The sequence below is a fragment of the Mycteria americana genome, chromosome 1, assembly GCF_035582795.1.
Source record: "Mycteria americana isolate JAX WOST 10 ecotype Jacksonville Zoo and Gardens chromosome 1, USCA_MyAme_1.0, whole genome shotgun sequence".
Classification (NCBI taxonomy): Eukaryota; Metazoa; Chordata; class Aves; order Ciconiiformes; family Ciconiidae; genus Mycteria; species Mycteria americana.
Window position 1 is genome coordinate 215,871,229 of NC_134365.1, and position 27,369 is coordinate 215,898,597.

A 27,369-nucleotide genomic window follows, 5' to 3' on the forward strand; every position below is an offset into this window, starting at 1 on the left:
CAAGCAAAGGCAGTGTTTTGGCTTTCACTTATCTTGTGCCTAAGATGCATTTTTCTCTGAAAGGCTGGATGTAAGGATTTGTAGCAGAAATAATAAGGTATAAAATATAGTCTGGTTCACATCCTTGTCTATCCTACTGTTTGCTGGGGGGGCAACCTATACCCCTACTCCTTTTTTATTTTGTCATTGACCTTCATTATTTGTTTTCAAAGCTCCTAGACATCCAGCAGCCCAGTCACGTACGAGCTGCAATGGAGGCTCCAAAGACCTCCTCAGGAGGTCAAATGGTGTTCTCAGGAGGTCAGATGGTGTTCCCAGGAGACAGTTCCCATTCAGACTCTTTGGGGAAGGAAACTGTCATTTCTGAAGCTCAGCCAGTTTCTGGCAATATCCGAAGCAGGTTATCAGTCAAATATACCAAGTTATAGAGACCCCCAAGATAACTTTAGCCATCACAGTATTTGTGTATTTTTTAATAAGTGTTTTCACTGAGAAAGAAGCACTCCTCCTGAACCCACGAGCTTATGGGTATTGCGTCACTGGTTTTGGCAGCAGCTGCAGTCAGGCAAATGGGCATATCTAAAATCTCCTGGAATGCTATTAAGTGCAAGGGAATCATATTCTACTATCCTAGGTGTCTTCAGTAGTTTTCCTGTACTAGTTCTCCTTTACACTAAGCTGAGCTGCAAGAATGGAATCCCTAATGTGTCTCCCATGCTAAAAGAAAAGCAGGAGGGAAGTCAAGAAGAGTGTCGCAGGGGAGGAGAATACAATATTTCATTTTTACGCGGTCAACATGGAACAATTATCATGAAAAATGCGAATATTCTTGTAGCCATGGTAAAACAGAATATGTATTAACGGTGCTCTTTTCAAATGGGACTCATCTCACTGCAAGGAAAGACTTCTGTAGTGCAGTGGTCTATATTTGAGTTAGTGGTCTAAATAAGATTTGTAGACAATGGAGAGAAATGGACTCTTCTGTGACAGGATTCATCTCATCCTGAGAGGATGGAGGAGATGGGATGATTCACACCTTAAAAGAGGTTATTTCTTTCCACCAATAATAAAAGAACCCTTAGACAATCATCTCAGAGAAGGCCACTGTGGACCTCCAAAATCTGTAACAATAAAGCTCACCCTGCCATTGTGACTTCAAAATCCATCAGTCACCAGTAAAACTCATACTGTGGCAGGATGATACTCTTCTTCACTATCCATCATTATTCCCCTCCATCCAAAGGCAGTTAGACCATTTACACATACCTATACACATATGTACACAGAGTCTCTCTTCACTCTGAATCTTTACTTTGCAAAGTTCTGCTTCCTTTCAGATAAAAATGAGAAAAAGCTGAAAAAGCTAAATCATCTAAATTGAGATGCTATGTACAAGCATTCTCATGCCCTCCTTTCACTTAGGCATTTCCTTTTCTTCTCTTGAACATTCCTCTTCAAAGTTTTAATCTTCATGATTTTCTCTCCTTCACTTTCTATGCTTTTCTACATTTCACTTTTTTTTTTTTTTGGCCATGTTTTCTTCTCCTCCTCAGTGGGCAGATTTTGAATTCAGTTTCCTCAGGCCATGTCCTTTACCTTTTTGCCCTGCCTTCTTCTTTGAGTTCTTCCTCTGCCTTGTTTCCGCTGATTTTCTGGTACCCTTCATCAAGACTCTGACAGTATTTCCCCAGGATTACCTCCCAATCTTATTCCTGCCTGTTGCTGTTACATAGAAGAAGAAAGCTAGTAAGGCTTAGTTATCCCAAATCTATGATTCTATCAATCATCTAAACTATTTGATTACTATTCTAACTAGTCTCAGTGACCTGCATACCTCTGCACCATTTAGATGTTTATACTAAGCATATTTTATATCATGATGAACAGATATAAAATACAACATAAGTAAATTTAAAATATAAACTTCCATGGATGGAGACAAAGAATCAGAGAGAAGGTGATCTTCATTAAGTCAAAGAGCTATTGAATAACCAGTATACTGCAGGAGATGATACTTGGTCTAAGATATTAAGACTCCTCATTTTAGCTAAATGACTGAAAATATATTGAATAAGTCTGAGGGAAAAGAAGTACATATGCTCAGGGTAAAGATTAAATCCATTCAGGTCCTTTGAGGGACTTGCTAAAGATCAGCTCTGATAAGCTAATGCTTTCTGCTAGGAATAGGTTCCCTTTGATGCATGTAAACCTGAAATGTAAGACATGCACAGATAAAAGAATTCCTTAGAAGGTGTGCATCAGGAAAGCATTTAGAGCAAGTCTGCAAGATAACGGGAGACAGAGACCTTTCTGATTTAATCTGGGTGTAAGAAGAGTAAATGTGGTTTTTATTTCTTCACTTGTGTTTGTAGAAATATCCACTCTTATATAGTCCATTTGGTTTTAAGTAACCAGTTTTATTTTCACTTTATCCAAGGGCATTCTTCTCCCAGGGATGTAACCTGAGGCACTGGGACATCTTAAGTGCTGTAGGACAGAAACAAGGATCTTAAAATGACATGGTAAGTAGGAAGGCTCTTTGACATGTAAAAAACCAATACAGAGCACAGCTAAACTAGGAGAGTCTTATATGAGTTATGTGAGAGTGTCCCTATAGCCTCTTTGCACCGCAAACCTTCTCCATGCATCCCAATCCTATTTTCAGACTCTTCCCAAGCTCCCATGACTTTCTAGCAATGCCTGCATGAGCCCCTGAAATCTTTGTGTCACTCTTCCCACTGCACGCAGACGGATCTTCTTCATTACCGAGAATTTGACCCTTTTCTTGCGCAGGCTAATTCCTCTGCCAAGAGTAAAGAAGTCCCTTCACAATGACAGACTACTACATCCAGAGGTAAAGAAGAGTATGAGGAGTGCTCTAAAGTGTGCATGTCTCATACCCACCTCTATGAATGCAGTTTGAGCAGAAATTCAGCTGGGAAACTAGCAAAGATATAAATGTGCCTACATGGAGATACATCCAGCAAAGACACGTGCCTACACGGAGATACATCCAGCAAATGCAGCCTTACACTTCAGAAAGGATATAGAAGAACTTAAGAAACAGGTGCTGTACCCTGCTAACAGCCTGTGGGTAAATGCCAGCACAGACATCTCATGGCCCACTGTTTCCTGGCCATAAAGACTAGACATCTTGTGAAAGGTCAGCAAGAAAAGCCCAGTGAAGACTGTTCCACCATCTCCGATCTCTAGGGAAACCATTTTGGTTTCCGAATACCGAATACCTTCAGCAATTCAGAATCCAAATGTGATCAAACTTAACCTTCAATGTTGATGACAATGTGTTTAGGATGACAGAATTATTGATTTCTCAAGAATACATGTTTTCCATTAGATTAAAAGCAGCTGTTTCTTCTTAAGGGGAAGATAAGGATTGGTAGTTATTAAGCTTGCATTAAGAAAAATACAAAAAAGACACAGCACCAAGAGAGGAAAGTACTTTCTTCAGGTATGATGAGAGTTAAATTAGAAGTTTAATGATCCAGTGTAATAATCCTCTGACTTCAAGAAAGGCATGTGGTATCCAGCTGGCCAAGAGCGATTTTGACTATGTGCCACCACAAATGTAGACTCTCATTTAATATCTGTGGAACCAAGCTAAAACATGAACACAAATTTCACACCAATCAAGTGAAAAATACTTGTTTGGTTTCAGGTCTTTGAGTTGATCTTTCACATGTTGCAGTTGACAATCAGATGCCTTTCCAGCTGTCAAAATGTGACCTTATTCTCTGCCCAATCTGGTCCTGACCAAATGACCACTGAGATGCTAAAACTTCATCTAATTTCTGACTTTCTGCTGTAAATGAACTGTAACCGAGATTTAGCAATTGGGAGTAGAGGTGTTTTTACCTCAAGAGGAAAGGAAAATGTGCTTGCCATACAAAGACTATCATTTGATTAAATGAATAAAAATACCGCAGAAGAAACTTGCAGATTGGTGAATATATTGAGACCATCAAGACATAAATTAAATCTGTTTTTTTGCTTTTGGGGTTTTTTTTAACTGAGTTCTGATTTATGAAAATAAAAACTGGATGTAAAGTTCCCACTGGCATGTGTTCTGTCTGTTCATACTGAGAACATGAAGTAATTTTAAATGATACCTTTTTTGTTGCTCATAATGCATTGCCACATGAGAGGAATGGTCCACAATTTTGCCCCCTCAAGAGCCAGATGTCCCTATTAATTTTCTCACACTATAACTTTCGATTTGTCCTCTTCATTTGCAGAGAGCTGAAAAAGAAAAGAAAGGAATATCATCTCTTGCTCTTCATGATACATAGTCTTCATGAATATATCTTACTTAAGCTGTGTTACAGCCTTTCCTTCATTTACCAAATTCATAACAACTGGCAGACAACTTTGTGCTTTAGCGTAATTACAAAAAAAAAAGGCTCTAACACTTTTTATTACGAAAATATTGTGCAACTTAGTAAAAGGATGCACTTACCTTGAGCTTAAGTTTGTAGATGGAGAAATGTCTTTGATCCCTGTTACACGGGCCAGATGGATCAGACTGCCTAATCTTTGGGGCATCCAAGGACATCATACGCAACAGCCGCTGGCAGTGAAGGGTAGGAGATGGTTCCATGTCTGGTTGCTTTCTTTGTGAAGCTATCTTGAAAATGAAGAGATTTCTTTTGCTTTTTTATCACTATCTTGCAAAAAGCACAGATGCAACTATTGGCAGGATTTCCCTTTCAGGGTATTGTTCCGTTAATGTAAGAGTGAATTTTGGATGCATTTTATTTTCTTTCTGATCTCCTGTCTTTCGGGCCTACTGAAATCCTAATGTAACCAATTTCCAGAAGCAGACAACAGGAATGAAAGGAAGAGCAATACTGCCTCTTATTTCCCAGGATTTTTCTGTTCTGCTTATTCGTGTTCATCCTCTAGGTTTCTTTATGAAGAATCACCAGTGTTTCAGCTAAAGACAGGTTGTTTAAAAACGGAGATGCTTAAATGACATATTTCCTTTGAATATGACGTGTTTGAATGTTAGAACCAACTAACCACATAGAAAAAATTTTCTCCTCTCATTTCATAAGTCTGTGTTGACCAAATAAAATGTCTTGAGTACAGATGTACTGGGGGAAGAGAAGCCTGAGGAAAAAAGCAATCAAACAAACACTATGCACAGGAAGCATCCATAGCTGTACAGATCTGATCATTGTTACCAAGTTTCTATAGAATTATCCACTTGCTACCTCGATGGCAAGCGCAGCATCATAGTTAGGGTTACACTAACAAATCCAATACGGAGAGGAACTTGTTCCATTGAACGTGCTTACCTGCCTCTGGCTCCTACCCAGGCAGCACATCAGCCACCCTCACCGGCACGATGCTTGCACCCATGCAGAGACAGAGACACAGGCACCTCTGCCCAACTAATTTATTTTCAGTTATAGTGTTGACCTTCCCTGTGAACTACACCTGGAAAGGTTTGTGTATTCAAGTGATTCAGAGCTAAACTCATGGAAATTTTAATTTGTAGCGGGGCTACAAGTAAAACAAAACGCATAGGGTAGAGACCACATGAGAAGCAGTCATCCTGACTGGGAGGTAAGCAAACAGCCTCTGCCTGTAAAGAAGCGGACTTACGCAAACACACCGAGTTGGCTACTCCATCTCACAAGTTAATAGTTTAAGGATGGCAGAACATTTTTCTTCGTTGAAAGGCTATCTGCTGGCACAGGAAGGAATCAAATTCAGATGAGTTTTCTGAAGAACAAGCTCCAGGCGTTGCCCAACACATGCAGGAGGCCAGGACGCAGTTTTCAGAGGTACCAGGACCACCAGCAGCACAGAGACTGACCTAGCACTGTCCCTTTTATTTCAATGCACAGCCAGCGCTCTGTAACCACACTGAAAATAGTTGTGTACAGCTGTATCTGAGTTCATTTCTCAACACTCAAAAACAATTATTAACTTCCATGAGGAAGATACAGCTCTTTGGCATATTTATAAGCCTAAATTTATTCAGATTTTGTGAAAATGTGGCCAAACACCATTAAGCCCACCTTTCTGTGCATCTTCTTCAGACCCTGCCTCTGCTGGACTGTCTTTCTTTACATTATACTGTAAGGTCCTTTAGTTATAGCCATGGAAAAATGCTTTGGTGATCAGTATCCTTTTCAAATTTGATTTAGGCTCTTAATTGATTAAAAATCAGAGCAAGCCAATGATACAAGTGCTCTAGAGTCACAGAGCCTATTTAAGGAGAAAATTTAAGGAGTTTGCTCTTCCAGAGAGTTCTTGGATATCTCTGATGTGTAGCTGGTAAAACAAAGCAGAGAAACATGCAACTTTACAATTTACACCTATATAAAAAAACTTGTAAACAAGCATAAGTCAGACATTGTTGCATTTTATCCTGCTTGGAGAAAGTGTAGAGCAGTTGATTGAATTCAGTTAAGTTGGATTAATTAACCTGAAGTGAAGGAGATGATTGAAAATTCAAATTTCAGAACGTAGGCAGAATGGAAAACCTGTGCTATTCGCTTGGTAGCTCCGTCAGTAACACGTATTGAAAGCAAATGGGTACATATATCTCCATTCCCCCAAACAGGAAACTATTTGTCAGCTACTGCCTAGTTCAGTGATATATAAAATGCCTTTACATTTTCCCACAGGAATTTGGAAAAGAAACCAAAATCTTTTCAGGGCCTGCTTTCCTTCAGCATTAAAACATCCCTCTAACATGCTGCTCTCTAGTGTACAATATGAAATAAAAGTGCACAGAAAAAACTTCCCTGGTTAGCACAGGGACACTTCTTGGGAAGAAGGAGACATAAATTCCCAAGGGATTTGCCAGAAGCAGGACTGAAATACCCACCAAGCAGGGCTGCTGGGGGATTTAATGCCCGAAGTTGGATGGACACACTGGCGTTGACGTCTGGGGTGGGAACGACTCTGGGAGGACACATCAGGGAGAGGGGGAAAACCTGACAATGTGAACCAGAATGTTTCCTTCTTCTAGTGTTCATGGCACCAAGCCTGTCAGAGTTCAAGGAGAGTCTGGATGATGCTCTTAGTTATATGATTTTAGTCCTGTGAGGAGCAGGGAGTTGAACTCAATGATCCTTATGGGTCCCTTCCAACTTGAGATATCCTATGACTGTATGATTTTTTTTCAGCCAGCAGTCTTTGCCAAATATGAATGGCATTTATAAATAAGTTTGGTTATTTCAGATTTATTTTCAAAAGAAAAAAAAAACAAGAAAAAAAAAATCACTCACGCAAAATTTCATCCAGATCAGGATTCCTGAAAACCTCCTATTTAAATTTATGGTTAGTTTAAATCTGATCTACTCCATTTCAGTTAAAGCAATCACCTGTCAGTTCTGCTACTTTTCAGATGAGTAACATACGAATAATAACCTATATGCAAACTCCTAACAGAAGACGAGATATAAACCATTCATGGGTTGTCTATACATGTGCAGGTATACTTGTGGAAAGCATATAGGAGGTCTACAGGTCATATAGACACTTTGACCTGAAATTATGCCTAATGAAACTGCCACTGCCACAGTTCACCACTGACCAACCACTGAAAGATTGTCACGCACTGCTAGACTGTCGGTGATGGATAAATTGCTTTCCTCATATCCTTTGCCCACAGTTTTCCTGACATACCAGGGCTTGTGCAAGAATTTCAGTTTCACTGAAGGCTTGTAGGCAAGCAAACTGCAATAATTTAAAGCTGTCAGGATCAGAATCAGTTATAAGCACAGGCAGCTGCCTGCAGCATCACGCCCAAGACAATATTCAGGTCCTTGCGGTACTTGCTGGAAATACAGACAATGCCCCTGTACAAAATCAATGACCTGCTACTGACCACAGGAAATTAAAAAAAAAAAAAAAAAAAAAAAGGGCAAACCAAATTAAAGCAAAAAAGCACACAGAGACATGTGAAAAAACATGGAGAAATAAATAAAGAGGAAATATAAAAATTTTAAAAACCCAGGAAAATAGTGAAAAGAAATAGGTTGAAGTATTATGAGTGTTTTATGACAACCAAGGAATTCAGGATTTATGTTTAGGATTTCTGTTATTATGGAATTTAGGTCTTACAGTGCCGAAGATTCTACTGAAGGCAGCATCCTAGATAAAGAGTTTTATCTACACATCAGATTCATTTCCCTTTTGCCACCATGCCCATGTCTCCATTTATAAGTGAGAGAAACTGGAAAAACATGGACAAGTACAATATCATGACTCAGGAGTGATATTCCTGTTACCTGATACACCATTTGGATCCTTCAAACAGTGAAAAAATATAATTTTTTTTTTGGACCACGGATGCATTGTCACTGTTTCGGATCGCCTTTATTACATAAACCAATATAATCAGAATTAAAGAGGCACTCTTCCAGGCAAACCACTCTTCAGTCCAAAAAAACCTACTTGCCTGACCTTATTCTCTCTACAAACCCTTCCTCACTTTCTTCCCGAGACCATCATTGTAATAACACTATTATTGCTGCTACTTAAAATGTCCACTGAGTCAGCTCACTGAAACTTGGAACGGTATGTATGTACATACAGGACCTTTTATAACTGACAATATTTTGCAAGATGCTTAATGACATTTCTTTCTTTAAGATATTGTATCACTGAAGCTTCCTGCTTTCTATTCACTATGTAACCAGGCACATTTTCTGCTTTGTTAGGGAATGAAGATAAATAGGCATTTACATTATCTATTGTGTTGTAATGGGCAAACATCAGTAAAAAACTGCATGGTAATGCAAATCTCAAGAGAATTGTTCTTTCCAAATGCTCTGAATATTGCCCTTATCTATATGAGCAAGGAGTCTACCTGAGAACAATTCTGCAGTTTCCACACGGGGCATTTCACAGCTTAATTAGAGAAATTCAGAAGTTCTGTTTGCCAAGACCTTTCTTCTGATAGACACAGAATCAGGGAGTGGTTGAGGCTGGAAGGCACCTCCGGAGACCACCGACTCCAACCTCCCTGCTCAAGCAGAGTTAACCAGATCAAGTTCCCCAGAGCCACGTCCAGTCAGGTTTTTAATATCTCCAAGGACGGAGACTCCACTGCCTCTGTTCATGCACACAAGGACTGGACGCTGCTGCAAAGACTGCATAATCATTGACTTTCACAGCTGACCAGAGAAGCAAGCAAAGGCAAGAAAACGCATAAAATATGTATGACTTAAATTACAGCATGACTTGCAATTTAGTACAATACAATCCTACCTAGTAATGCCCCAGAAATCACTGAAACCAGAGCATATGTTCTCGTATAATCAACCTATTGTTTTAATGGGACCTTACGAGTCACAGTTCACATGAACAATATCCATTTCATGGTTTCACTCTAATACAAAGTTAATGAAAGAATCTTTTTAAGCATAAATCTCTGTTTTCCTGCTTACTTTTATGAGCTAAGTAGGAACTACAAGCTGCACCCTACAACCATGCTTTTAAGAATCCCAAAGGTTGCTAGCTAAAACACTGCTCACTTTAAATATTCCAGCATATACAGAAATAATTAGATTATGGTTTGTGTTTCATTACTACCTGATCAAAAGAACAAGAATTTGCTGTTTCCCAAGAGTCACCCTAGTCTCCTATCATGAGGTTAATATCATTGTTTAGAAAAAAAAGAAAATCACAATAATGTTTACCACCTTCGGATCAAGCTGATAAACTTCGCCAAAAGCCATTTAGAAAGGAATCTGACCCTATCAAAAGAAACTCTTATTTTTTGACTCAAGCTATTTAAATGTCTGCTATGGGAAAAGTTTTGTTCTTTGCTTCAGAGGACAGCCACACTATCCTGCGAGTGCCGAGAAGCAGCACAAGCAGATCCAGGCTGCAGCGGTTCCGGCAGGGACGGGGGCCCCCACCACCGCTTCTGAATAGCAAGCAGCGATGGGACTCATCACCTGCTCTGCACCGTGGAGATGGTGCTACTCACTAGGAAGCAAAGGAAAATCGATTTTTTTTTTCCTGTTTGGGTTCATAGAATATAGTCTAAAAAAGTTCAAACAATATTTAAACACAAACATTTCCATATGAGAATTCCCTGGTCCTGTTCTGGGATTTCACTAGGGAAAATTTAGCTTTTTGACGCACCAGATATGCAGTATATTGTAAAATACATAAGCAGGAAGGTGTTTTATGGAGTAATATAGGCACGCATTTTACTTACCACACACAAAGTATGGAAAAATTCTTCACCAGATTATAACACTGCAAATGCCTGAAATAATTTTAAATGTGCCAGGGAACAGAAGAAGAATTTAGCCTGTTCTCTGTGCTATTTACTTAGACTCTGAAGAAAGGTGAAAAGAGCAATCTTTCTACTAAATTCCTTTTGAACATAAACTTCATTGCATTCACCTAGCTGAAACATCTTAGGTTAATGGTGCCACCTGGTGACAAGTCTTACTCGCTGTTCCCATACCTTGTCAAGCAAGAAAAAAGAAATTCATGCTATTCAATGCTATAAATCTTCCCCTCGAGAGCAACCGCCCCCAAAAACTGCATCACGTGCAATAATTACTTGTCCCAAGGAGCGTCATGTATTGTACATACAGAAAGAACAATAAACAATAGGAAAGAAAATATTTCTTAACAGACTTTCATTTCAGACACTACCACACACTTTGAGTTATTAGCTTGTGAAAAGAATGCACTTAATAGTACATGAAGGAAAAAGGGAGAAGTGACAGTGATTTATCTGGATCTGGTGATGACGGGGGAGCAGGGCATTTTGTCTAGCTCAAAAACTTCTTGTTCGCTGCGGTGGTGTGTAAGACTCTAGCACTACCTGGTAGCATTTTATTATCCCCATGACTGCAGTCCCTAAACAAAAAAATGAGTGTTTGAGCCACGTGCTCTTTGAGCCCTACCTGTCAGTGATAACTCACATGAGAAATTATTTCCGAAGCCATAAATTGCTCCCTTGATCTCTCTCAACATTGCAACACTACTGAATATGATCACAAAAAATTTAAGGGGAGGCTCCTTTTGTGGGGTTAGACTCTCGCCCTGTTTCCTCAAGGTATAGCGGGATTTACATTGCAGGTAACAGTATGTGGTGGGGGAAGCACCTGGGGCAAGGAGGGGGCAAGCATGGTCATGCAAGCACGGATGGAATCCTTGCTCAGACAGAGGCAAGGTCAGGGGATGGAGCACAGCAAAGACCTGGAGCCTGTTTGGTATCTGCCGAGGTGTGTAACCAACCTTATTATATTACTTTCCGTGATATGTATAAAACAGCAGACATTGTACATATGGATAGCTTTAAAATGCTAATATTTAAAGAGATGGGTAGAGGAGAGTAATAGAAACGGAGACGGGAGCTTGTATTTTGCAGGAGATGCCTGGGCATGAAGTGGAGAAAGACAAATTTAAAATCATGTCATCCAGCTTACAGTTGTTATAACTGTTGTACAATAAAATACCCAGAATTTGGGTTATGGATTGTATTGGTGGTTTCTCTACAGCTTTGCTCCTATGCAAAATACAAGTTCCCAACAATCACTGCACAACCACCAGCTTAATTACATTACAGTAACGGTTACAGGTGAAACCAGTCATTTAGGAGTCTCATTGCAGCTTTACTCCTACCCAGCTGCCACAGCATCCTATTTAACACTCACAGTTGCAAGCCTGCACAACAACTTCAGCAGCACAAATGCTGACTACTCCTTCACATTTATAAAAAAGAGGACATTTAATAGCAAAAAGCTTACGTAAAGGCAGTATACTTTCTTTATGGTTTGCCGTGCTCACCCAAAATTTGCTAATTTTTTTGCTAAACCCAGCATTTAGGAAAGGCACATGAAAATACTGGACAACTTTAAATGTATTAATGATATTCTGTGCTCTTGAATAGAGGAAAACTGCATTCCTGCACCCCCAGGACCCTTTGCAGACTGGGATTTCCCTTCTATGGAACCTAATCAGGGACCTCCTTAATTTAACAAAATAGGAATATTTCAGCGGAATTATGGACATTCTTCTCTTAGAAGCCTACTTCACATAATACAGTCACATGCTGCATATGCAAATTATACAAGTATCCATGTGCTTAATTTATACGACTATTTAACCAAACTGGCATAATAAATATGTCTAGTTAGATACTTGCAGTAAGTGTGCAGCTGTCTGGAAGGAGGTACAAAATCACCATCAGTGAAATCCAAACTGCAGCTGTCATTAATCAAAGCTTTGCCCTTGAACATTCATCATTGTGATATTGCTGTGACAAAGTGGACTTTTACTGCCGTTTGGGACAGGAAGATTTTACTTCCTCAAAATAATTCAAGTTGTCTAGTGGCGCAGATGCTATGAAAAAGCCAGTTTTCATGTTTGCTCTCAGCACAGCAAATAAGCAGAGGAAAGATCATCAAAATGTTATGGAATGCTAAAATTATCTGTAAAATGCTGCATATTTAAATGCTGAACTTTTGCATGGTACCTAGAAAATCCCTATTGAAAGTATTTGTTTTTAATAGAAATAGTTGATGTTTTTTGGATCAATGAACTGGAGATAATGCAGACAGAAAAGATTTGATTGTTAGGTCAAATGAAGATTTTTACAGTATTGAAAAGGTGGTGTAGAAGGAGCTTTAGTGAGGATGAGGTTCCATTTCTACAGATATGCTATTCACTACATCTTTTGATCAGAAAAGAACAGTGGCTGTCAAAATTATTCACCCGCTGGATTGACAGTGAAGGAGAGCTTTGCACAAGCTCAGAGAATGAAACCAGAGCAATCCAGAGAGCTTCCTCATGGTGAATATGGCCAATATTCACATCACAGAATCATGGAATGGTTTGGGTTGGAAGACACCTTTAAAGGTCATCTACTCCAACTCCCCTGCAATGAGCATGGATATCTTCAACGAGATCAGGTTGCTCAGAGCCCCGTCCAACCTGACCTTGAATGTTTCCAGAGATGGGGCATCTACCACCTCTCTGGGCAACCTGGGCCAGTGTTTCACCGCCCTCATTGCAATAAATTTCTTCTTTATATCTAGTCTGAATTTCCCCTCTTTTACTTTAAAACCATTACCCCTTGTCCTATCGCTACAGGCACTACTAGAAAGTCTGTCCCCATCTTTCTTATAAGCCCCCTTTAAGTGCTGAAAGGCTGCAATAAGGTCTCCCCACAGCCTTCTCTTCTCCAGGCTGAACAACCCCAACCCTCTCAGCCTTTCCTCATAGGAGAGGTGCTCCAGCCCTCAGATCATTTTTGTGGCCCTCCTCCGGACCCGCTCCAACAGCTCCATGTCCTCCTTGTGCTGAGGTCTCCAGAGCTGGACGCAGTACTGCAGGGGGGGTCTCATCAGAGCGCAGTAGAGGGGCAGAGTCACCTCCCTTGACCTGCTGGCCACACTGTTTTTGATGCAGCCCAGGATACAGTTGGCCTTCTGGGCTGCGTCAAGGCTTTGCTCTACTTAGACTATGAGCCATCATTCCTTTTCAAAGATGAATAACATCTTTCCAAGGATTTTCATTTTCATGTAGTGGTTGAGAATATACGAGCCTTATTTTGTATGCATTGACTAGCAGTTAACCAGGGTTCTTCACAGACAACATGACATTTGTCCCTAGAGGCTAACAGGCCAGTGGATCTACCTGGATCCACTAAAATCAAATTTAGCCACAAGAACACGGTTTTGGGTGACTGCTGGCAGGCATATTATTTAGGGTAGACGAAAGATGATACACTTGAATTAAATCAATGGGGACAATCTGCAACATCTGAAGAAGTGTCTGAAGGTATATTCTGACAATGCTCGTGAGATCGCTCCCAATACCCTCAATACACAAGCTGTGCCATGTAAATGACACATGCTTGGGACCATCTTCTAGCATGCAGCTTGGATTCATACTTTAAAACTCTCAGTCTCCAGAACTAATCAGCTACATGCACCAATCTATGGGGATGATCCCTGGGCTGTGAATTGTTTGGGAGAATGCTGGTTGGATGGGCCAAAACCTTGTAAGAAACCATTCAAGCAATTTTATAGTATAGATGATTGAGTCCCCCTGCGTGGAAACTTGCCTGTTCGCAGGTTAATTCACTAATAAAGGCATTTCCAAATATATTTCAGCTGTCAGTATGTTCTCAGAGAGTAGTTTATTGGACAGCGAGAGTGTGCACATGGTAGTTAGTTAACTTGCTAGAAATCCATAGTCCTGCTTGCCTTGCAGTGACTTTGTCATGCAACCATACTTGAAGCGAACTACTGAGAATTTGCTGACTGCAGCTTCTTCTGCATCGGTGAGCCATCTGTTCAGCCCCAGCACTTGTGTATATTGCTTGCACATGAGATCTGCACCACTTTACTGGATGCTGTTTTATGAGAACATTATCCGGTTCAGAAGGAGCAGAGATTCCCCGTCACCCTCAGCTGTGCAGTCACCCGCCAAAGGTTTCAAATTCACTCACGGTGCCATTGAGAGCCTTTAAGGATATAACCTATGTACAGCAAATTCCTGAAGTCTTTCCGCTGCACTATGGAAACTGTACTTCAAAGCAAAACGCTGTGTTTTAGCCAAGAATTATTGTAAATCTATTGTTCAGGGAAGGCCTCCCCAAAACCTTGTTCCTTGCCCAACACTTGTCAGATAGATTCTGGTTTGGGAAAAAGCATTGCAGTTTGTGACATGGTTCTAGTACATAGCAATATGTGATGAGCAATGGGCCTGAGATAGATGACTACCATGTCTCTCATGTCCAGTGATTTTCAGAGAAGGCAATGAAGAGGAATTGTTATATTCTCTGAGGCTTTTTTGCAGCAAAAAGAAGAGGTCTGGCAGAGCAACTACCTCAAGCTATAACATTTTCCTTTTCACCATGACTATTTTCTTACTACTGTTTTTCAAACAGATGATGAGGACTGGCACTGAAGAAGCTGGAGGAAGTTGACAATTTGAATGAATGATAATCCTAAAAAATGTGTTTGAGAATTGTGAAGAGAAGATTTTTATGCAGGAACATCTGTATCTCCTATCCTTTGGCAGGGCTTAGCATGTGTTTGACTTCCACGATGATACAAGTCCTGTTTCAAAGGAAGGTTCTTCCAGAAACTTTCACATCAAATTTATTTGAGTGCAAAGCTTGCAGAATATGAATTCTGACTGAAAAATCTCACGGTTCTCGTATTTATCCTTAAAAGCGGTGCTGGATGAGAGCACTTTGCCAGCACAGGTTCTCTCACAAACCTGGTGTAACCATATGACAGAAATCTTTTACAAGTTATTTATAAGTCTATTCAAATTTGTAATCCACTTTGAAAATGTGTTTATCCCATCGAGAATTGAGTATACATGTCCTAGCATTCCTGTGTCTTCATCTCTAAGCCTTTACTTACCACCCACACTGCTTAGCAAAAGTTCAGGAGTGGTCCTTTTGTTTACGCAGATGTCCTCCACTACCTTAGGGTTGTCTTGATTTAATGCCAGCTCTCCATTTAAATGCAAAATATACCTGGCATAACATCATTACAGCACTATTACTGTACCATGCCTCACAACCCCACCCCTATTTCTCCAGAGATCCATCTCCTCACCACCTGAAGACCAATATACAAAGCTACAAGCACAAATACAAATCTGGTGTTTGACAAAAGGCCATTGGAGTTCATTTCTTAGACCTCTCTTTAGTGAAAGTAAAGCCAACCCGCAAGAAAACCAGGTACAAAGAGAGAAACCCAGCAGCTCTCCGGCTGCATGGCCTTCTTACAGGGACCTTCACAATATATCCTAATGCTACACCAGGAAAGCCCAAATTCTGTAGACAAATGCTGAAGGAAACCCCACAGCACTCTGGTACTTTGGGAGACAGTTGACATCCTGGGGCTGAGGAGCAATATGTCAAAGAAGAAGTGATTCCCCCCAAAAGGCACAAATCTCACCCTTCCATCTCAACTGCAGAGGCCAAAGGTGAAAATGTAGTGAAGAAGGTACTTAATTCACAATCTCTTTTTTAAATTTACTAACTGGTTCTATTGATTTTCTCCTTCAACTGAAATTTTAAAAGGAAGAAATGATCTTGAAAGAAAAGGTCACGAGTGACAGAAGAGATAATAGAAAGGCACTCCAAAGGGAAACTGGTGCTTGGCAGTAAGTCCCAAGCCAAGAAGTCTTACCTGATAAACAAAACACTTAGCAAAGCTAAACAAATAGTGCTTGTCCCTTACCTTCCCCAGAGCCCTGGCAGTGACTTTATCTCATTAAAGTACTGGATGTTCTTATCCAATATTTACAGTCCTGTTTTTAGGTTACTCTAACAATTGTAATATTCCCAGACAAGCAGTCAATGAAAGATGCATATATTTTAATTCCTGTGGAGTATCAACTGGGATTCTTATGTTGTCACCAAGACACCTCACTTAATCCCCAGGAGTCACCAACAAAGCTTTTGAGAGACCTTTGCACCACACACGGAACAGAGTTTTCTTGGCTTGGTGCTTAATATGTCTCCAGCTCAGACTCTTTAAGTAAAGAATATTGAAACTGGTGCAAAAAATCCATTGCACAACTAGGTATAACCTCCCAGCTAAAGATGGTTCCCTCTCTTTCAGGAGTGCCTGTTCAGAAAAGTAAGGATATTTCAGAAACAATTCCAGCTCCACCCAGAAACAGATTTTTTCAAGTATGTTTTAAAGCAGTAGTTGTTTTCACTGTTCTTGTATGTTTGCTGTTGTTATTGTTCTGCTTTGCCTGAATTCTTAGTACACAATTCAGCCAATCTAACCAGGTCATCTCAGCTCAGGCAAACAGGATCTCCTGCTTTCAAAGGCACCACCTCTTGCCATTGCCTACAGAGAGTTACACCCTTATATTTAGGGGTATAACCCTCATTCCAAAGGCCAACCCAGTTACAGTGGAAATTATGTGGACTGAATCTCACGCTGCAGTTTCTTGTGGCCTGTGGGTAATGCACAACTGCAGGTTACAGTCGTCTAGGCTGACCTCTGCTCCTAGCTCAGCTCACAGAAGACCGACAACTAGACAAAATCAGTGGACCTTCACTCCCAGGTGGTTGGGATACTAGCAAGTTTAGTAGAATATGAATAAAATATCTGGGTTTAATTTTGTATTCCCATTAAAATATTGATCCTTATTCCATTAGAGTCCATGAAGCTGGTTTATTCAATCATAATCACTCAGATTTCATGTTATGAGCAAGTACCACCCAAAGCAAGACTGGTAGTAAAAAGTCTCATAGATGGCAGCTCCATCCACAGATAGACATACATTTGCCCAAACTGTAAGACAAATAATTTCCAGTAATTAACAGATTTGTAAAAATAACAATTTATCATGAACAATGCGAAAATACAGAGCCACATATTTATTAATAATTTGTACATCAATAATAATAGCTCATTGTCCCCTCCTGTTTTCATATGTTCCAATTTCTAATTACTGCCTACCAGTTCCTGACCCACTCTTGCTCTAGGTGTATATCATATCCCATCTTCTGCAACGAAGATAACAAAACTGAACAAGAACAGGGCCTTGACTGGGGCTAAATTCTCTCCCAAGAGAATGAAGTCAGACAATGCTTTCCATTATACCTTGAGCCTGACAGCCTAAATCTGGATGATCTCATGGTATGATGTAAGCTTTGGATTCCTCAGTTAAGCTCTGTGTTCACTCACAAGCGTCCTACGAGGTCTTGGGTCAGTCACTAAAGCCTTTGTTCAGATCAGCTGGGTTTTGCAATCTGTAAACAAAGTCCCAGCAGAGCCATGGTCAGCTGGGCACCACGCCACAAGGACGGGACTCCTCGGGGGGCTTCTGTGTTATTTAGACATGGACATTAGATGTCTCATTCCCACCAGACACACGTACTGGGATGCTGCTTAGGTGTCAAATGGAGACACTGAACTGTAGCCAGATGCAGGGTTAGGGAGTGTCCTGGTTTCAGCTGAGATAGAGTTAATTTTCTTTATAGTGGCTGGTATGGGGCTATGTTTTGGATTTGTGCTGAAGACAGTGTTGATAATACAGAGATGTTTTAGTTGTTGCTGCACTAGTCAAGGACTTTTCAGCTTCCCGTGCTCTGCCAGGTGCAGAAGCAGCTGGGAGGGGACACAGCCAGGATAGTTGATCCAAACTGACCAAAGGGCTATTCCACACCATATGGCGTCACGCTCATTATATAAAGCTGGGGAAGAAGAAGGAAGGGGGGAGGTTTGGAGTGATGGCGTTTGTCTTCCCAAGTCACCGTTACACGTGATGGAGCCCTGCTTTCCTGGAGATGGCTGAACACCTGCCTGCCCATGGGAAGGAGTGAATGAATTCCTTGTTTTGCTTTGCTTGCGTGCGCAGCTTTTGCTTTACCTATTAAACTGTCTTTATCTCAACCCTCAAGTTTTCTTACTTTTGCTCTTCCGATTCTCTCCCCCATCCCACCGAGGGGGAGTGAGCGAGCGGCTGCGTGGTGCTTAGTTGCCGGCTGGGGCTAAACCACGACAGGGAGCACTGTTCACACAGACACCTAAAAGTTCTTTTGGATGAAATGGGGACTACTTGTTATCTCCCTATTCCAGAGGAGGGCTGTGAAGGTGTGGTCTTCAAAATAAAGAGGCACTCCTCTGAAGATCACCTAAATCTCTCAGATTGGTTGTCCTTGTTGCAAACTCGGGTATCAACTCACGAAAATAGTGTTGACCTCACATAACACATCCATTTTAGAATGCTTTATACACCCTGTGTTATGAGCAAAAATTAACAGTCTAAAAGGGCTTTCTAATTCCTCATCTAATGAGACTCTATACAGAAAAGCAGCTGGAGCTCCTGCTTATAAGCACCTTGCTATAATTACAAGATAAGCAAAAGAATTAGGCTTTCTAATCATAATAAATTACCAAGCAGAAAATGTAATAAAATCTAACCAGGTCTCTCTATATTGCATTGTGTTAATACAACCTTTTTATATTACCATCTATTGCAAAATGGTATGCATGCAACTAATTAAGTGAAGAGCGTTTTTCTCAGGTTAAGTAGAGCACCTACATTTCTGCAATTATTATACTTCTAGAAAGTCTGTCCTGATTCTGTTCCCATTCAAAGATGGGAAGAGAAATCAAGTCAGCATTATAGCAAGTTTTGTGTGATCGCTCTCAAGTGCCTTTAGCAAATGGTCAAAATGGCCAGGTAAAAGAGCTCTAAATAAACAAACAGTGCTTTGCACAACCATAGTGCCTCTCATCCAAGGACTTTAGTGCATTTGATAAATATTAATTAACTCCCATACTGCTGCTTTGAAGTAGGCAAGGGATATATTTAAGTCTCACTTCGTTTGCTACTGAAATGCATTCCCCCTTTCCGCTCTTGAGCAGGATGCAGCAGCTGTTTAACAACACACATGAATATTAAACAAGAGTTTTAGAGAAGAAGTAAGGAATACTTAATCCAAAAGAAACCCCAGAGGGATTTATATGCGTAGAAAGCAATTACTTAAAGCAACGGCCCCCAAACTCTGTGGGTGATTTTGTTCTTCTTCAGCCACCTCTGTTTTAAATTTAAATTTTCTGTGGCTATTAATAATACTGGAGGATCTTGCAGGCAGCCTGTCACCTCTGAGCTGCCGAGAGGGGAACACTGGCACAAAATCTGGGCCAGAATTGGTAGAATCTTGGTTTTATTCTGACAAAATGAGCCAGGGGACTTAAGTGATCACAGCACAGTAAGATTTTGGCTTTATACTGCTGAAAGAGGGTATGAAACTGGTTGGAGTTCAGAGCATTCAATAATTAAGCCCTCAAACAGCTATTCCTCCCACCCAAACACTGTCTAACTGATGAGACCTTATTTTCAACACATCCCACCCAGTAAGGAGTACGATACTCAGGAGCAATGGTCATGGGCTGGCTCAGGGTTTCTGCCCCATTTCTCTTGGTGGTTGCATCACTGGGTTGTACGTGGCAGGGTCCATCTCCTGCCAGTGCAGAGAATTCACCGCCTGGAAGTCACGGTTTTGGGGAAAACTGTGCTTTGTACAATGTCATCTCAGCCCCATGTCCTGCATGATGGAGAAACCTCTTTACAGTCTCACAGTGCATCATCTACTTACTATCTAGCTGTCTCAGCATGAAGACTAAGTTCTTGCTTGGGCAGATTAAAACTATTAGAGAAGATTCAGATTCATAACAGGACAAAATTCGCCAAGCAGCCGTTCAAAAACTGCAACAGGGATGTAGCTGTCTGTGCAGCAGAAACCAAATAGAAAGAGCAGACAGCTTTACTGTGAAACATCATCACCAGTCGTTTCTTGTTGTGACGAAAAGAGAGGGCATTTAAACAAGACCAGCATTAGTTTGGTACCTAACTGTATCTACAAATTTCTTTACTATTTCAGTAGTCTCTGTTGGAATGGGTGGACACGTTTTGCCAAGGAAATCTCCAGAGTTATCCCTGTAAATATGTCATTTAAACACACTTTGTGTACTTCAAATACAATTTTTACAGGCTTTTCCTAAACTATATTTGAGAAATTTAACCAGCTAGCCCATTTCAATAGGCTATCCAAATTATTTGCTTAATTTTACACCAAATCTACATCAGCGCTTCCAGTTTCAATATTAGGATTATATTAACAGCTTAACATGTACTTAGTTATTAACCAGAAACAATTCTGGCAGGCGAGCCAAACATCCATCTTAATTGAAAACATCACGTCTTTATTTTTCCATCAAATTAATAAAGGAGGTCACCAGATGGGCCTTTTAGGATCACTGAGTTGGGCTTCTTGGGTCTTATGTTCCTTCTGTGCTTTACCGCAAAGCTAAAAATCCTTAACATTGCCAGCACATCATATGAATCATTTGTCCAGCGCTGGCACTCTCACATGACCACAATACCTCCAACAAAAACCTGAATTACACAAACCCAGAATCCTTTCCTGAATCAGGTCTCCCATAGTCACAACACCTGACAGCAGACCTGGGACCACACGTTATGAGTGACGCGCCATGGAGCAGTGGTAAAGCGACTTTCCATTTGACATGGATTAATGAATCCGTTCCCCTAAAAAGAATTTATTTCTTAGAAAGGTCAAGTGTTTTTTACTGAACAGTTAATTTTGCAGCCAGGTATTCAACCTGCCAGATGGGCACTATGGTAACATTAATCACCATTTTATATAGTTAAAACTTGACCTGGCAGAATATTAGCATCTTTCTCCTCCTCAGTGTTGAGGAACGGGAACAGACCTTCATACGGCTGATTTGAGAGAGACCGTACCAGGCAGTACTTTGCTTGACCTGACAATAACTCTCCGTAGAGCCACTACTCCTGCATTTCTGCAGAGAGCTTCCCAAAAGAGAAAGCAAATCTTACATGTTTTCCCTAATCCTTTAAGCTTCTGAGCACAAACCCATTCTACATCCCCACCTTGCATTGAAGAGGTTTGTATTTCGTTTAGATATACTGCACAAAACTGTAGTCTGAGCACGTGCTAGGCATTTGGATGAGGTTTGTAGTTGGGGTATTTACACCACTTAGTACCTTGGAGGCTGAGCCACAGGTAGAAAGCATACACACTACTGCAATACGGATCTTAAACAGGCTTACTCATTTCTACATTGACAAATCCTCCATGCTAGCTTCCTGGACATATTTATCTTTACCTAAAGCTAAGCAAATCTTTGGACAGCTAATAAATTAGCACAAACAGACGTTGCTGAGAGATGTTGCGCTCCTGCTTGCCTGGGCATCATGGCTAGTTGAAACTTTTTGAGCAATTCCAAAAGATAGTCAACGGCTGGAAGAGCATTAAAACATCTTGAATTGGAGTTCAAAACACTGGGAACTCAAAGGTATTCACGGGATAAACTTCATGCAGTAAAAGATAAAGCATACCTGCAGGACCCTTACATCACATAGCGATGTTTTCTCTGATCTCACAAAAGCCCTAGTGATACTCAGAAGTCATCATACACTTCTGCTAAGCAATCCCTAACATTTTGAAACAGAAAACACTACACTTACTGGGGACAAAACAAAGTACTAACAACAGATATGTATATTTGAAATCAATGTTACCACAAGATGTCACTCTAAACTTTATTTAGAGAAAGGGTTTGACTACTTCAACTTTAGAGAGATCAAAGTTACTTTTTTCCAAGTGTATTTATTTCGTTCCAAATCGTATTTACAAAACTTAAAACATAAATGAATTGCTTATAAGGAAAAAACAACTAAACAAACATCAGCAGTACAGTCTACCACACCAAAACTCACTGGTAAATCCTCAGAAGGCAGGCTGGGTATGAAATGATGACGAGAATAAAAACAGAGCAGTCTTTTGGTTTTAGAGGTTAAAGAAGAAGAAGAAGAAAGTTACAGTTCTGTATTGCAGTTCAACATCAGAGATTAAAAATAATTCAAGAAAAAGCAAGACTTGGGAGAAAATACCCAGTACACAGTGCAACTCTGTGTCTATCCCTCTGTCTCACTGTAACTAGGTTGGATTTCTGGATTTCTCCTGCTATCTAATTACTATCTGTTTTGAAAGATACTCCTGCACAATTCCTCCTACTACCTGCAGGTACTTGGATTCTGGGAAGACAGTGAATCTCCTAACAAATTCCCTGATGAAAATGAGCATTTGTATATACAAATATATATATATATATATGTAAAAATAGGCAATTATATCATGTATGTGTGTATATATGTGCATGTATATATATACACACACATAATATTGTGAATATATGTAATTTGTATGTAAATAAATATACATAACCAGAATTTTGATGGGAGAAGGCAACAAGGGCACTCTTGGGCCACATCCCCACCTATCTGCGGTGGAGGCAGAGGACCAGCCCAGGGCACGCAGCAAGGCGGTGGCAGAGCCGGGATCTGGAAGCGAGTCCTCAAGCAAAGCCGCTCCGACACCATCTGCTCTGCCATTTCCATTACCAGTAGCACACCGAAAATGATGGTGATCCCAATCCCAGTACCTCCAAGAAATACGCCTTCAAAACACTTATTTTGCAGAAGAAAACTACCTAATTCATCTAAACCATCTAACTATTGGGACATTGGGACAAAAATCAGATCTAAGAGAAAGGAAACAGTACCTTGGGTAGTGTCGGCATCTCCATTAGCTCAAGCAGTGAAGGCTGGTGTGAACTGTCCGACAGTTTTGACCTCGCTTTAAAACACGTGTGTTATCAATATCATCACACAACGGAATTTGCGATGAGAAGCTCTTTTTACTATCCTTAAAGTCTACAAAATCGCCATGTAAAATTAACTTCAGAAGACTGATAAGGTTGGAAAGGGAACTCCCAAAGTTAGAAAGTGCCACAATTTCAGTATATCGTCACATACCATTTTTGTCTCCGCTCTGACACGTTATTCAGAATACTGAATGGGCCTGCTCTGGGGAAGCTGTCTGAGCAACCTTTGCACCATTTATCTCAGGAGCTGAAAGGCTGAGAGCGATAAGAAGATTTCTTGAAGGTTCTTTAGCTTAAGAGCATTAAATGCCACCCTGGGAATTAGATCCTACCTCTGACTCCTACAGAGAGTCTCAGTGATGGTCGGGAAGTCACATATGCTGTATTTTTCCAAAATGATCACCCAACAGACGATCCTCATGTTTTAAGTGCCCAAAATGAGACATTGGGACAGCCTTGCTGGAATAGTGATGCTCCTTCTTGCCGCTGGAGCTGTGGTCGGACATTAAAAGTGGTGTATGTGGTGACATATCAGGTCAGAAGTGTCTCCAATCAGGCCTCTAAAATCAGAGGTATTTTACCTCTGTTTCTCAGGGCTTCAGTACCACAGGGCTTCCGTAGCACAGAACTACAATCCCCTCATCACACAGCAAATAACGATGGGAAAGCAATGGATTAAATTCTTGGTCATGAGCTGAGTCCTGCCCCTTCTGCACACTGAATGAAGCAGGATTTTTCAAGGAAAACAGTTCGAGGTCAAATAAATAAGAAGTATCGCACTGTATGTATGTACAGGAGTTGAACTCAGTTAGCAGCAGCTACCTTAGTTATAGCACTGCCCTGCCTCTGACCACAGACCTAATTCTGTTCTTTTCACATTTTTTTGAAATACCGCTTCATCTCCATGTAACATAACATAACGATAGTTATTATAAAAGCTATTTTCTATTTCTAATGCCTGGGATTTTATGCAATAGTGCCTTAATCAACTACATCAGCAGAAATTCAAAACCACACAACTATGATGACAAAATGGAGACAGGGAAGAACAAATGAAAGACATAAATTCAGTCTTCTTTGAAAAGAGCTCATAATTATCTCAGTGGCAGATCAGGGTGGCAGAGGCCAAACGCAGTCGCAGAAAACTGACCACATGACAGAAGAAACACACGATGGGAATGAACAACACGGTCTGCAGTATTTCTTGTCAAGACATATTTTAATACCCAACAGAGCTCCAAAGTACAGAATCATACCTGAGCAAACTACAGGAGAAGTTTCAGATAAATATGATATCCACGGTTACCTGTTACTATATATATATATTAATTTATATAAGTATTATATATAAGTGTATATAGACACACAACTATATACATATATGTATATGTAGGATTAACTAGTTTACTTTCATGCATCTTACTATTCAGTGCTCAATCCCAACGGCACTTAAATCACTTAAATCAGTGCTTTTCACTGACTCCCACGACACTGGAAGCACAGGGTTAAGAAAAAGAGTCCTGAGATTCCAGAAGAGCCACAGGGGTGGCACCAGGCAACAGATTTGGCTCATTTATAACAGCTTTGAAAACCGTAAGGTGTAACACTCTTCAAGGCTAAAATGTTTCTGTGATTTCCAAATTACCATGCAGTTCCTTAAAAAGTTATATTCACTACACAAAAATCACATCACAGTCTAGCCTAAAATGACTCCGCAGACCAAAACATTCAAGAGGGAGAACAGCTCTGCTATTTTAGAGACAAAAATAAACATTGGGATTACTGATGGAACAGCTTGCTCCAGATTATTTTCTTCCATTTTATTAGTAGATGTACAAACTACATTAGCAAGATATAAATCCAGTCTTTCTTTATTTAATGCCAAAAAAAATCATCTGTCTCATTGTTCTTTTATATTCCCTCAGTTTGAAAAAGAATACATTATTCAAAATAAAACCAGATTATCTAAATGTATCTCTTAATAATTTGTCTCTAGTTCTCATCACAAACCAATAATAGAGGGCTATCCCTATTTAATGCAAAGAGAAAGCAAAGCTTCACACTGGGACGGCAGCCACAGAGCAACAGCTGCTGCAACTGCATTTTATTAATTCTAATTATACATGGAAGCCATATGGCCAAGACACACTTTAAAAAAAAAACACTACAGGAACAAAAAACGCTTTTATTCCTTGCTGGATATTGAAAACTAACAAGCTCAACAATTATCACACTGCTTATATTAAAAGCTCATCTTAAAAATGGTTTATTTCCAATGTACAGCTTTTGCATTTCGAATGAGAAAAGTTCACAAAGCTTCTGAATTCCTTGTCTGAGATGTAAATGCTATCATTCGGTGGTTAAAAGGCAGCAAAACACGAGCAGAGGGTTGCATTAGGATTACAAGTGATTATGTATTACCTAGGTTGTATCAGTGCTGTAATCGGTTTCTTCTTGTACACAGATAGGCTGAGAATCCACATACAGACCTGGGCTGGGATTCTGAATTTTTCAGAGTCCATCAGCATTCATAGCCAGCGTTTTTGTGCAATTCTTTAAGGAAAAGGACAACAGCATGGATGAGATCCCAATCAAAACTCCCACAAATGTAAGAGCTATCAGAGCTTTGCTCTTGGGTTGAGGTCTTTTCTGGTAATTCACAAGTTTTTAATGTTTAAATTCTTTCAAACAAAAACCAAATTGGGGTACCCACACAAGATTCCCACATTTTCGCATACCCACCTTCTCTCAAGGTGGAAAATAACCAAATTAATACTAAGAAGTTGTTGCGGGAGGGCTACTCACATCTCCAGGCTGGCCAGCAAGAACGGGGAGCACCATGCCCTGGCTCTGTTTGCTTCTCATCTCTAACCAGTAAGGTTAGCCAATAAGTCCCAAAGGCAAAATCAATTCTGAGATTTTTGGAGATATAGAAATATTTCAGCTCCTCCATCACAGACACAACTAAGAAAGACCGGGTGACATTTCAGACCTCAGTGAAACACCCCTCTCTGGATATCTTCAGCCTGATTTCCCTATAGTAATGTGATGTCTGTCTGTCTTTTTCCTGCATGTGCATCCGTCTGCCAGCTCTCACTGGCTAACTTTGAACCCTCTGCCCCATGTCAATGCAACTTGATAGAAGTGAAGAAGCCTCACCTCCTCCAAAGGATCTGCAGGTACCATGGGGTGGGGAGAGTTAGAAGAGCCGGAGAGAAATGAAGATACTGTAGGGGAAATTGCACCGTCATGGGAGTAAAAATAGCAGCGGGCCAAAATCCACAGGAATCCAGTCACATTAGATCTGCCATTTTTTGGAACAACTGGTTCACCCTGTGGAACCAGACTTTTGCTGGAGAACCGCGAGGGTTAGTTCCTCGAGCTGGCTGCAGTCCAGCCCCCAGCTCGTAAAAAAAAAAAAAAGATCAGATGGCTTCAAACCATCCCGAAGATCTAGCACTGCTACCTTTAGCTCTTTTGAGAGAAAGCACAAATTTGCTTACTAAGAGAATTGGACTTCAAGAATAAAAGCAGCTGCAGCTGTCTTCAGGCAAAACAAAAGCTGCCCTTGAATTTAAATTTCAGTTCTGCTGTAATTTATGCCGCAACAAAGAAAGATGCCAGTTTGGGAAAGTAGGACTCTGCGGAGTAATAACAGGCTTCCCCATTGTCAGAGATGTCATTTGAGTGCTTCTCAAATGTGACAGAGCACTGAAGGGTATTTGCACATTTCTTTTGCTCCTCGACATTTGTAATAGTCGGAGAGGGTTTCAATATTTTTAGATACAGCTACAGAAGAAACTTTATTTCTCAGTCAGGGACGGTCTGAATATAAATCTCTGGACGAATCACTCCAACGCATGACCCAAGGCAAGCGAAGTCAATGGGAGTTTTTTCTATTGACTTTGTGAATGCTGGACTCGGGCCCTCGGCGAGAGGATTGCCTAATGTCCCTGGGCCAGACGCAGGCTTGGCTGCACGGGATTAACTCCTGAGGAAGTCAGTGTTGTTACAGGAGGTGAAATAGCCTGACATGACCAGAAACCAGCTCACTGAGATTAAGTCTGGAGAACAATGACATACGAGATCAGTGACCTTACACCGAGGAGCACTGTAAGTAGCTAAGCGCGCCGAACACGTAAACGGGCTA

General features: G+C 40.5%; 1 protein-coding gene across 5 annotated transcripts in view; it reads right to left on the reverse strand.

Moving 5' to 3' along the window:
• Nucleotides 1-27,369, reverse strand: part of LOC142404407 (disks large homolog 1-like) — a 63,230-nt gene that overhangs the window by 11,220 nt on the left and 24,641 nt on the right. Inside the window, exons 3-4 of one of the 5 annotated variants that reach the window (XR_012773849.1) lie at nucleotides 4,475-4,642; nucleotides 4,128-4,257 (exon numbers count right to left, since the gene is read on the reverse strand). The exons of the other annotated variants lie outside the window; for them this stretch is intronic. The gene's annotated coding sequence lies outside the window, so the exon portion shown is untranslated. The remainder of the gene's footprint in view (nucleotides 1-4,127; nucleotides 4,258-4,474; nucleotides 4,643-27,369) is intronic. 5 annotated transcript variants of the gene reach the window in all.